The sequence below is a fragment of the Dendrobates tinctorius genome, unplaced genomic scaffold, assembly GCF_039654945.1.
Source record: "Dendrobates tinctorius isolate UK_male_01 unplaced genomic scaffold, ASM3965494v1 ptg000070l, whole genome shotgun sequence".
Lineage (NCBI taxonomy): Eukaryota > Metazoa > Chordata > Amphibia > Anura > Dendrobatidae > Dendrobates > Dendrobates tinctorius.
In genome coordinates, this window is record NW_027361738.1 from 67,886,040 (window position 1) to 67,899,399 (window position 13,360).

Sequence of the window (13,360 nt, forward strand, 5' to 3'; positions counted from 1 at the left end):
AAGCACATACAGCCAGAAAGCAATATAGGACGCAGGCCATAATAAAAGAGTTTATTTTGAATGAAGTATGGATGCCAGAAGATTAACGGATATCATATTTGTTTTGCATTGATAATATTGCATATTTGCAGACTAAAAAAATAAAAGGCAGAGCCATATCCCCTGGAAGGTTTAGAAGTTGGGTCCAAGGAACTGTTGCCAACAGACAAGTACTTACAGATAAGAGACTTTCTGAGGCTCTGCAGAGCTAACCCTGACGCACCTCACACTAACAAAGCAGACTTTTATATTAAATTGGTGCCATTTCCAGAAGAAAGAAACCACTATTTTTTTCTGAATTCATATAACCTCTTCAGACACAATGTAGTCTATTATGCCATTATTGTATTAGGCGATCAAAATGTCTTTATGTCTCTACCTACCTATAGGGCAGTGTTATCATAGGTATCTACATGATGTATGGTCATTAGCTACCCATCAGATATGGACAATTTGTTTGTTTCCATCTTTGGGAAAACAGTCATCCAAGTCTCCGGTACCCGATCTCCCTGGGAGGCGTTACTGAAAACCCCTATACCAGAAACAAACCCAAAAACTAAGCTCATATGTTTTCTGCCAGAATTGCTATTGCAGGATTCTCAAAGTCTCCTTCAATTAACAATAACAGAGTAAAATTAAAATGCTCATGGATCATGGTTAACGAGACGCTCTCAAGTATCCTTCTAAGATATGGTAATCTTGTTCTAGAAAACCTGGCCACCAGAGATCCAATACTCAGAGGAAATCACATTACCCTTCATAATGAACTGATGGACCAAACAGGTATTTTCCCCTGTGGAGTTAAGAGGCCGGAGGAATACAATTTCCTTTCATGGTGCCTAGTCTTGCCTACTTTTCCTACCTTTCGCTCTCACCTCTATTCTGTTCTTTCCTTTTGTTGTTTGGTCACTTCCTATGCTCCAACTCGAGAGCAACTTTTGGAACACTGAGTTGATGGTCTCGCCCTATCATATGTTACTGTTAAATCCTCATACAATCAATATAAAAGTCTTTTCAGGGCCATGAGAATGAAAGTGGGCCATTTATGTGGATACACCTAAATAAAATGGGAATGGTTGGTGATATCAACTTCCTGTTTGTGGCACATTAGTATATGGGAGGGGGAAAACTTTTCAAGATAGGTGGTGACCATGGCTGCCATTTTGAAGTTGGCCATTTTTGATCCAACTTTATTTTTTTCAATGGGAAGAGGGTCATGTGACACATCAAACTTATTGAGGATTTCACAAGAAAAACAACGGTGTGCTTGGTTTTAATGTAACTTTATTGTTTCATGAGTTATTTACAAGTTTCTCTTTGTTTACAGCCATTGACATGTTGCAGAGGTTAACAAGTGAGGAGTGGATAGAAATTGTGTTGATGTCTGGTGAATGCAGTACCCGGGTCATTGCAGCAGATTTCAATGCAAGACACCCTACGCAAGAAAACTGTCACCATTCCCTTTTATTTAGGTGTCGTTTGCCTCATCACTGAACATAATGTTCTGTGTAAACTGAGGTCCTGTTCCAATTTTTGTTTTGCCCATTCTGCAAATTCAGCGCTCCGATCTGGGTCACCAACCATTCCTATTTTATTTAGGTGTAGCCATATAAAATGGCCCAGCAAGTATGTAGGGTTCTCTCTCATTCTGTACTTGTGTGTCCCTTGTCTTGCACATGTTTATTGTACTTGTCTATATTTCCCCTTTTCACATGTAAAGCGCCATGGAATAAATGGCGCTATATAAATGTAAAATATATATATATATATATATATATATATATATATATATATACACACACATATACACACACAGTCGTGGCCCAAAGTGTTGGCACCCTTGAAATTGTTCCAGTAAAGTATTTCTCCCAGAAAATTGTAGCAATTACACATGTTTTGCTATAATCATGTTTATTTCCTTTCTGTGTATTGGAACAATACAATAAAACAGAGAAAAAAGGCAAAATAGACAATTTCATATGCAATCCTAAAATATCTTTGAACCTCCACCACATGTCACTGTTGGTACTGTGTTCTTTTCTTTGTAGGCCTCATTGCATTTTCGGTAAACAGTAGAATGATGTGCTTTACCAAAAAGCTCTATCTTGGTCTCATCTGTCCAGAAGACACTTTCCCAGAAGGATTTTGACTTTCTCGCATTCCTTTTTGGGAAACTAGCTTTTTTATGTCTCTGTGTCAGCAGTGGGGTCCTCCTGGGCCTCCTGCCACAGCGTTTCATTTCATTCAAATGTCGATGGATAGTTCTCGCTGACACTGATGCACCCTGAGCTTGAAGGACAGCTTCAATTTTTTGGGAACTTAATTGCGGCTACTTATCCACCATCTGAACTATCCTGCATTGCAACCTCTCATCAATGTTTCTCTGTCATCAACGTCCAAGAAGATTAGCTACAATGCTATGGGTTGTAAACTTCTTGGTTATGTTGCGCACAATGGAAAAAGGAACATCAAGATCTCTGAAGATGGACATAACCTTGAGATTGTTGATATTGTTCAACAAATTTGGTTCTCAAGTCCTCAGACAGTTCCCTTCTTCTCTTTCTGTCCTCCATGCTTAATGTGAAACAGACACAATGCAAAGATTGAGTCAATTTCTAAGTTCTCCGCTTTTATCTGGTTTTAGGTGTGATTTTCATATTGCACACACCTGTTACTTGCCCTGAGTGAATTTGGAGGAGCATCACATGCTTGAAACAAAGTTGTTTACCCACAATTTTGGAAAGGTGCCAACAATTTTGTCCTGCCCGGTTTTGGAGTTTTATGTGAAATGATATCCAATTTACCTTTTTTTCTCTGTTTTTTTTGTGTCGCTCCAATACACACAAAGGAAATAAACATATGTGTAGCAAAGCATGTGTAATTGCAAAAAAATTCTGAGAGAAATACTTCATTTTCTGGAACAATTTCAAGGGTGCCAACATTTATATACAGTGGGGAAAATAAGTATTTGATACACTGCCGATTTTGCAAGTTTTCCCGCCTACAAAGAATGGAGAGGTCTGTAATTTTTATCGTAGGTACTCTTCCACTGTGAGACAAAATCTTTAAAAAAAAATCCAGAAAAATCACATTGCATGATTGCTACATAACTACTTTGCACTTTAGTGCATGAAATAAGTATTTTATACACTAGAAAAGCAGAACTTGATATTTGGTACAGAAAACTTTGTTTGCAATTACTGAAGTCAGTCGTTTCCTCTAGTTCCTGACCAAGTTTGCACACACTGCAGTAGGGATTTTGGCCCTCTCCTCCATACAGATCTTCCCCAGATCTTTCAGGTTTAGGGGCTGTCGCTGGGCAACATTGAGTTTCAGCTCCCTCCAATGATTTTCTATTTGGTTCAGGTCTGTAGACTGGCTAGGCCACTCCAGGACTTTGAAAAGCTTGCTACGGAGCCACTCCTTAGTTGCCCTGGCTGTGTGTTTCGGGTTATTGTCATGCTGGAATACCCGGCCACGACCCATCTTCAATGCTCTTACTGAGGGAAGGAGGTTGTTGGCAAAAATCTCATGATACATGACCTCATCCATCCTCACTTCAATATGGTGCAGTCGTTCTGTCCCCTTTGCAGAAAAGCACCCCCAAAGTATAATGTTTCTGCTACCATGCTTCACAGTTGGGACAGTGTTCTTGGGGTTATACTCATCCTTCTTCCTCCAGATACGGCAAGTGGAATTGATGCCAAAAAGTTCTACAATTTTGTCCCTGGTGTCCTTAGACAGCTCTCTGGTCTTGGGCATGATGGAGAGGTTGGAGTGTGATTGAGTGTGTGGACAGGTGTGTTTTATACAGGTAAAGAGTTCAAATAGGTGCAGTGTGCAATTAAGGCTGGTTTCACATTAGCGCTTTTTAAGCGCACGCACGGCCGAGGGTAGCTCCGCCCCCGAGCCGGCTCTCTGCCCGGCGTGCCCGCCCCTTGCTTGTAGCGCCGCCTCCTAGCGCACAGCGGCGCCTGCGATCGGCGCACCCTATCTTTAGCATAGGGTGCGCAGATCGTGCGCAGGCCGTGCGCTAGTTGCGCTTTGACCTGCGCTGCGCACTTTTGACGGTGCGCCGTGCGCGCCAAAATTAAACTTTTCGGATTTCGGCGTGCTCGGCGCACCGTCAAAAGTGCGCAGCGCAGGTCAAAGCGCAACTAGCGCACGGCCTGCGCACGATCTGCGCACCCTATGCTAAAGATAGGGTGCGCCGATCGCAGGCGCCGCTGTGCGCTAGGAGGCGGCGCTACAAGCAAGGGGCGGGCACGCCGGGCAGAGAGCCGGCTCGGGGGCGGAGCTACCCCCGGCCGTGCGTGCGTTTAAAAAGCGCTAATGTGAAACCAGCCTAATACAGGTAATGTGTGTGTGTTTATTTTATTTTCTGCACTCATTGTTGCTAATTTATCTAATTTGTTTGTTTATAATTTTTTTTCCTCAATTTAATTTGTTTTTCTACTTTCCACTGTATAAGGTTCAATAAACACTTTGAAATATAAACATCAGGATAAGATAATTCCAACCTGGACATCAAGACTAATGTACAGTGAATCCTAATTGCACGATAAGCAAAACCAAAAGCCACTTGCTGATCTGTGTAAAATAAACTTATTTAGCAAAGTCACACTGTCAAAAAATCATATGGTGAAACAATTGATTGGCCATAATCTATCATATATTTATTATAAGCTTTGGCCTAGAAATGATTATATCTGATCACCTTAGCGTTGGAATCACACCTGCTGGTGTTTGAATACAAAGCCATGAACAGATAAAAAAAAAACAACACATAAGGGTATGTGCACACGCTGCGGATTTTGCTGCGGATCCGCAGCGGATTTGGCCCTGCGGATCCACAGCAGTTCCGCAGACAGTGTACAGTACCATGTAAGTCTATGGGATTTACAATCCGCAGTGCACATGCTGCGTTTTTTTCACTGTGGAAAAGCTGCGGTTTTATATCATGTCAATTCTTTCTGCGGATTCCGATGCGGTTTGCCACCTATTCCATTGTCCAGTTGTCAAACCACAGGGGAAAACCGCTGGCCAATCCGCAGGAAAACCACAGGTCACTTTACCTGCGGTTTTACCTGCAGATCTGCACAGAAAAATCTGCTGGTGAATCCGCAGCGTGTGCAGATAGCCTAAAAAGTAAAACTGATATGATTCCTTCCTGCTGGATTCAATGCTCGCTTTAGCTTTTATTTTCACCAAAAATGGCACAAAGAGGTGTGAAAGTTGGAAATGTGATTTCATTCTAAAGGGGATTCCCAGGAACAAAGCATTATTACCATATATACTCATGCATAAGTCTACCCGAGCATAAGCCGAGGCAACCAATTTTGCCACGAAAAACTGGGAAAACGTATTGACTCGAATATAAGCCGGGTATGCATTGTCCTACCATCCCTATCCTGGCATGCATGGTTCCCCATCCCTATCCTTGTATGCATGGCTCTCCGTCCCTGTACACAATGTTCCCCATCCCTGTATGCATGTATATAACATCCTACTTACCTTCCCTGAGCACCCTCACAGCATCTTTTCCGGTGCAGCAGAACTTCCGGCCAAGCGATCACATGTCCCGCTCATTAAGGTAATGAATATTCACTCCACACCTATGGAAGTGGAGAGAGGTGAATGTTCATTACCATAATGAGCGGGCACCTGTGCTAACCTGGCGGCTGCTGGCGGCTGTGGCTGCAACTGTACACGCTATAAGAGAAATGAATATTCACTGCCAGCATAGTGAATATTCATTTCTCTTTAGCAGTGGGTACTGACTTTAGCCACAGCCGCCAGCTCCTGCCTCTGTTGGCACGCTGCTACGCTGCTCCCCCTCCCCTGCCGTCTTTCTGGGACATTGATTCGTATTTAAGCCGAAAGGGGCGTTTTCAGCACAAAAATTATTGGAAATATTGTATTTTACCCTTACAAATAATTTTTTTCTGTTTGACAGGAAGTACTTCCACCAGCTCAGGGGCACTGCTATGGGCAGTCCCTGTGCCCCAACTTATGCAGGGTTGTTCCTGGGCTGGTGGGAGGAAACCATAGTGTTCTCGGATGAAACCAAAATGGTGGCAAGAACACATAGGAACATGGCATAGGTTCATCGATGATGTATTTGTCATTTGGTAGGGGACAGAGAATAATTTCATACAATTTATTAATGAGCTAAATGATAACAACATAGGAATGAGATTTACATATGAAATTGATAGTACCACTCTACCATTCTTGGATGTGCTGATTAGGAAAGAGATGGATGGCTCTCTGAGATCCCAGATCTATCGTAAACCGACAAGTACAAATAGCCTGGTTCGATGGGATAGTCATCATCCCGAAGCATTAAAGCGTGGCATTCCTAAAGGCCAGTTTTTAAGACTGAGGAGAAACTGTTCGGACATGGATACCTTCATACACCAGTCAACTGATATGAAAAGGAGGTTTTTAGACAAGGGATATCCTAGAGCCATTGTTGAACGATCTTACCAGCATGCACTCTCAAAAGACAGGAATTCCTTGTTACAAAGTGGAGAAAATCGCCCCACGGGTGTCTCTGATATAACCAGAATTATAGGGACCTATGACTGTCAGAATATGAGAGTGAGGGGTATTCTTAACAAACACTGGGACATTTTAACATCTGACCTGGACCTCAATGGGATTGTTGGTCCATGCCAGTAGCGCAGCTACCGGGGGGGGGGCAGAGGGGGCGGTGGCCTCAGGCCCCACGCTCTCAGGGGGCCCACCCGGCGCTACGCTACAGATGCATTTTGCGACAGAGCAGGGATAATCAATCTCCCTCCTCTGTCGTCCGGCCGCTATGGGCCCTTGAGCAGGCGGGGGGGCCCGGTGCCAGCAGTGGGCCCCCCGCCCGTCATCGCAGGGTCAGCGGCAGCTGACCGCATTGATGACAGAAGGAGCGAGTGCTCCTTCTCTCATCATCCCCCTGTCAGCGTCTGACGTCACCAACGCCGACACTGACAGGGGGCGCGATTACGTCAGTACCCGGCGCCTGCAGTCGGAGATGAGCGGGATCAGCGCAGGAACCAGGAGGAAGAGAGGTGAGTATTTAGTTTATGGGGGAGTGGTGCATTATCCTACAGAGGATGGCTATGGGGGTGCATATGCATAGGGTAGCTATGGGGGTGCATATACAGAGGATGGCTATGGGGGTGCAATACAGAGGGTGGTTATGGGGGTGCATATACAGAGGATGGCTAAGGGGGGTGCATATACAGAGGGTGGCTATGGGGGTGCATATAAAGAAGGTGGCTAAGGGGGTGCATATACAGAGGGTGGCTATGGGGGTGCATATACAGAGGGTGGCTATGGGGGTGCATATACAGAGGGTGGCTATGGGGGTGCATATACAGAGGGTGGCTATGGGGGTGCATATACAGAGGGAGGCTATGGGGGTGCATATACAGAGGGAGGCTATGGGGTTGCATATACTACAGAGGATGGCTATGGGGGTGCATATACAGAGGGTGGCTATGGTGCATTACATTATAGAGGCTGCCTATGGGGGTGCATTACACTACAGAGGCTGTCTATGGGGAGTGCATTACACTATAGAGGCTGCCTATAGGGGTGCATTACACTACAGAGGCTGCCTATGTGGAATTCATTATACTATAGAGTCTGCCTATGGGGAGTGCATTATGTACAGTATAGAGTCTGCCTATGGGGAGTGCATTATACAATAGTTAAAAAAAAAAAGGAAAAAAAAAGCATTATTACGTTCTAGGGGACAAAATGTGGGCATTGTTTTCTAGGGCACTTGCACCTGGCCTTAGTATTTTCTAGAGGGTTGCTTTAAAATTTAGAGGTCATACAGGGCCACACAGCAGGTGCATTAATAGGGTCACATACGACAGCAGCGGATCAGCATTGGGACATCAGCAGGATGAGGAGTTTGTGCAGGTTGGAGATAGTCCCGTTTTGGACAGTGCTGAAATTGTGAGAAGTGAAACATGTCTTTGCTGTATTCCCTGTAGCCGAGTCCTGGCTGGAGAAGTTGTCATGTCGGTCTGGGCCAGATGGAAAAGACGTGAAAAATGAACGGTTCCTTCAGAAAGAACGTCAGCTGTACGTCATTATCTGTAGCTGTGCTGTGATCTCTTATACAGTATGTTCTGTAGGATGGGTATCTACCACTGACCATACGGCGGTAATATCAATGTTGGTCTTTATATAGCAATTATTTTCAATAACGGCGTGGTCATCTGCTGAGGTTCTCCTCCACTATTAAGGTGTGTCACCCAGTTATAATCAAGGTTACCTGGTTAGGGGCCCACTCAGAAGTTTCGCCCCCCCTGAACCAAAACCCTAGCTACGCCTCTGGTCCATGCCCAATGATTACATTCAAAAAAGAGCGTTCTATTAGAGATAGCCTGGTGCATAGTTTCTTTAGGAGATCTGTACCCGCTGGGTCATGGCTGGATCGTAAAACTTGTGGTTTTTTCAAATGTGGCGATTGTGTGAATTGCAAATTTATGAAATCATGCAAATTTTTTAATAGCTCCCACAATGGAAAGAAATTTTACCACAGGGATTTTTTGAACTGTAAAACCCCCGGTGTAATATATTTGGCCACGTGCAGTTGCCCGCATGACTATGTGGGGAAAACCTTGAGGGAATTCCGACGCAGAGTGGGTGAACAAGCCGGGGACATCAGGCATAATCGTGATACCCCTCTGGCGAAACATATGCATGAGTCACATGGAGGTAAAGTGGAGGAGGTTCAATTTTGCATTATTGAGGTGGTAAAAAGGAACCCCAGGGGGGTAATTTTGATAAGTTACTGTCGCAGAGAGAATGCGCCTGGATTCATCGGTTGGAGTCCATGGCGCCAAATGGCTTGAATGAGATCTTATCTTATTATGCTTGTTTTTTTATAGGCGTCAGTGTGTCTTTGGGCTATGTCATGTTAGACCAGATATTTCCCACTGTGGTGGGATGTACAAATTATTGTGCGATATCTATATTTAAATAGTTTTTTTGGGTACCAATTTATACCTTTAATGAGATTAATGTTTCAATCACCCCTCTCCCTTTACCCTCCTTCCTTTACTAGTTTATAAACATAAAATATGAAGTTTGATGGGGCTTATATTGATATCTTAAGGATACTGTTATACTTGATAGCGGCGATTTATCTATAGTGTATATATATATATATATTTATATCATCATCTTCATTTATGATGGACATAGGTCTACTTAAGATTTAATATCGCTTGCTTATTGGATGTGGTTTTATTGGGACTTGAACATGCAGGCAGTGAGATATGCTTGCTGCTGTGCGCTATATTGCGTACCGCGGTTCACCTTGTTATCCCTTACATGTAGCCTCCTAGCTGGGAGGAGGAATCTGTTCAACAAGGGAAAATAACATGACGCCCATTGTGTGATGTCACTGCACAGTTTGGGGCATGTGCAATATGACAGCTGCAGGAAGCTCAGGCGCTGCCATGGTTGCGCTGTCCCCTCCTCCACACTGCGCATGCGCCGCTTACAGCAGGAAGTATCGGTAAGCCCTGTGGAACGCACGCCCACCTATTACATCGCTGCTTACGGAACGCATGCCGGCCCATTGTGGTGGTGGTGGACGGTATTAGATGACGCACAGGTGTGTGTGGTGTGGCGTGCACGGCTGTGACATTGGATGGTTTAATGTGAGACTCGGTCTGCCATGAATGATATCATCTGATGTGCAGGTGTGTGTGAGGATGAACGCATGCCTGACACTAAGGGAGTGGCGGCGTTACCACATTGGTTATATCAGAATGAGATTGAATGACAATATGAAGTGGCCAACCACGAGAGGTTAATTGTGGTTGATAGAGCACAAGCCGGTGTATATTCTGAAGTATGAGGTTTGTCCTGATTATATTGCTTTGAATCTATTGTGACACTCAGTATCTGGGACCTCTATGGTATACAGGAAGTGGGCGTCGTTTATTGGCTGTCATGGCTATATATATGGGGGGAGTTTGGTCATTCTTCCACACAGCATCTATCTATCTACCTCCTGATGATCCTGTTGGGAGAAACGCATTGAGGTTTTTGCCTATCTTGCATCAAAACTCTGAGTATCCCTCTATTTGTTATCAACAATGTTTTTTATATTGATGTTATAAGGATCACTTGTCCTTCCATATGTATGGTTTTGCTACCCGATGTTGTATCTAAGGTTATATCAGGGTATTCCCAGGGTAAGCCGTCGTGGAGCGGGTGCGCCATTCCGCTGACCAGTAGGGTGCCAACCTCCGCTGACAGGAAGGTATTCAGATATAGGGGACAGATAGTGAGATACTCTAAATGCACTTGGCACTTTTTGTCTTGTCTTCTTTGCACTATTTTTGCACTTTTTCTATTGTTGCCTACTCTGCTACCTACTTGGAAACCCCTGTACACTCCTTTTCTGAATAATTGATTGACCATTTGTGGCACATATTCAGGGCCATCTAGGAGTTTTAGGATACAGCTGCCGTGGAACGGGGGCGCCAATCTCGATTGTGTTTAGGGTGCCAACCTCCGTTGTTAGGCAGCTTTGATATCAGGACCCTATAGTAGGGTACAATAGGTGACACGGTTGTTTGTATTTGTGTGGTTGTATTGTCTACTATTTAGGCTTCATTAAAGGTTTAGTTTTTATGCATATCTATATCCATAAATTGTTGTAAGGGTCCCTGGTTTATACAAGAAAAACTCGGCTTATCCGCAAGTATATATGGTAGCTTATTCTTAGGGCAGGCAGTAAATTTTTATCCAATGCTTAAACTTTGATTTCATGTGGGGGTCCTAAAAAATCAACGTGTACCTACCTACTGAGATGGATTGACTGTGGTAAGGGTAGGTCATGAATGTTTTGCCCCAGAAAAATGCTTAAGAATTTGCTCACATCTGTGTTTTCAGCTTCATTGCAGATTTACAAGATAAAATATTGCGGCATGTTATAGAATGGACACCGTGATAGAAACCGGACAAACCTATTTATAGTGAAAGGGGTCCGCAGAGACCTGTTGTTGTCTGGTATGAGTCAACCTGGGCACTGTGGACGGAGCAGAACAACATAATTGCAGAAAACAGATGTGATCAGAGCCTTAGTCAAACAGTTTTACTGTTTTAGCTCCAAAAAAACCACAAGGAATAAAGCGTTTTGCATTTTAGAATAATACATAGTAAAAAATAAAGGTTTTGTTTAGGTTTATGCAAACTTTTACTCTTGATCCAAGTTTGGTTTAACCCAGCCGATTAAGGCCCAGGTGTAAAAAAAAGACAGGAATGCAAATCACTGAAGTTGTGTGATACAGGCCTGAATTCAGTCTGAGTTCCTAACCAACACTTGAATAATGGGTGACATGCTGCATGTCTGGGGTATGTTACCTTAGTTACTTGAAGAAAATAATGTAGTTGTTAAGCATTATATCGCTAGCAACCAGACAATGTATAATAGGTGGGCATCTGACTGCTGGGACCTCAAGAGATAAATATAACAGGGGTCACAAATTCCCTTGTGCAAACAGAGCGATATTGAGCATGTGTGATCTATTTACATAGATTGGATATGCTCACTTTTATTCCATTTACTGAGATTGCACATCCTTTCTATCATTCCATTTACATAGATTGTACATGCTCAAAATCGCTCTATGTAAATGGAACAATAGTGAGCATATGCAATGTTAATGTAGCGATAGCCATGTGCTATTTTTGTAAATGGAGCGATAGTGAGCATGTGCAATCTTTGTAAGGCTAGGTTCACATTAGCGTTTGAGTCCGCAGTGTATCATCTGCAAACGCATGCAAAAACGCATGTTTACGCCACGTTTTTTATGCGCATCATCTTACGCATGACGGGAAAAAAAGCTGCGTGTGCATGAGTTTGTATGCGTTTTTGCATGCGTTTGTGTTGTATATGCGCATGCGTTCGATATGACATCAGACAAAAATGTGAGTCTCATGGGATTTCTATTTACATTTTGAAGAACGCATGCGTATCAAACGCATGTCCTTGCGTTCACATGTGTTCCCACAAACAGTAATGCGTTTTTTTTACGCACTCATCCGCACGCGCCTGCCTGCGCTTATGGATTTTTGACGCCTCAAAAAATGCAACATGTTGCGTTCGCCGGACCCCACACCGCAAAATGACGCATGTGTACGCATCCGCAAGCGAACGCAGGCAAATGCATGCCCCTGCGTACACCATATTAAAGATATGTACATATGACGCATGCGGATCTATGCGGATCAAAAGCTGCGCACACGGACGCAAATGTGAAACCGGCCTAAATGAAGCGATAGTGAGGATGTGCAATCTTGGTAAATGGAAAAAAAAGTGAGCATATGCAATGAATGTAAATAGAGGGATATTTAGCATGTGTGATCTATGTAAATGGAACAATAGTGAGCATGTGCTATCTATGTGAATAGAGTGTTATTGAGCATGTGTGATCTATGTAAATAAAGTGATGGTGAGCATGTGCAATCTATGTAAATAGAGCAATAGTGAGCATGTGCGATCTACGTAAGTGACGCGCCCCAGAGGCCGTGGGATACTCGGCGCCGGACCCGTTGACTTCAATGGGAAATGTCACAGTGGCAGTGACCCGGTCCGTGGCCTCAGGTGGTCATGTGAAAGGGGTAGAGTGATGGGGATTAAGTTTTTGAAGTGATTTGTGAGGTCACCTGTGGTTTCTGGTCAGGTTGACCAGCGCTGCAGTGTTGCTTCACTAGGACAGATGTTGGGTGCAGCTGAGGTGTTGAAGCCCTCCACAGGTAGAGCTGTAGTCCCAGGGCAGTAGAGATGCGTGGATAGATGGTGAGGTAGTGTAGAGAGGAGGATGCAGCAGTGCTGGAGGAGTGGCGCAGAAAGAATGTGGAGGACACAGAGACATGTAGTTCAATGGGCTTTACTCACAGTTCTGCAATCTATGTAAATGGAGCGATAATGAGCATGTGTGATCTAGGCAAATGTAGGGATAGTGAGCATGTGCAATCTATATAAATAAAGCTATAGTGATAATGTGCAATCTATGTATGTAAAGCGATAGTGAGCAAGTGCTATCACAGTTCTATTTACTGCTTATAAGAGTGGCGGTCTCACAGGCTTACTACCATTAACACATAATTTTGGGTCTTCCTTCTTGGGATCAGCGAGGGTCCAGAAGATGGACTCCTAGCAATCATATATTTGTCACCTATCCTTTGAATAGGTGATAAGTGTTTTCGTTATGAGACAATTCCTTTAAAAAATACATACAGTCCATGAAAAATAATGTATTGCTTTACTGGATATATATTAGAAAAT

General features: G+C 43.6%; 1 protein-coding gene across 3 annotated transcripts in view; it reads right to left on the bottom strand.

The window, feature by feature from the left end:
* SPAG6 (sperm associated antigen 6) overlaps nucleotides 1-13,360 on the bottom strand; it is a 251,931-nt gene that overhangs the window by 48,752 nt on the left and 189,819 nt on the right. The window lies entirely within an intron of this gene.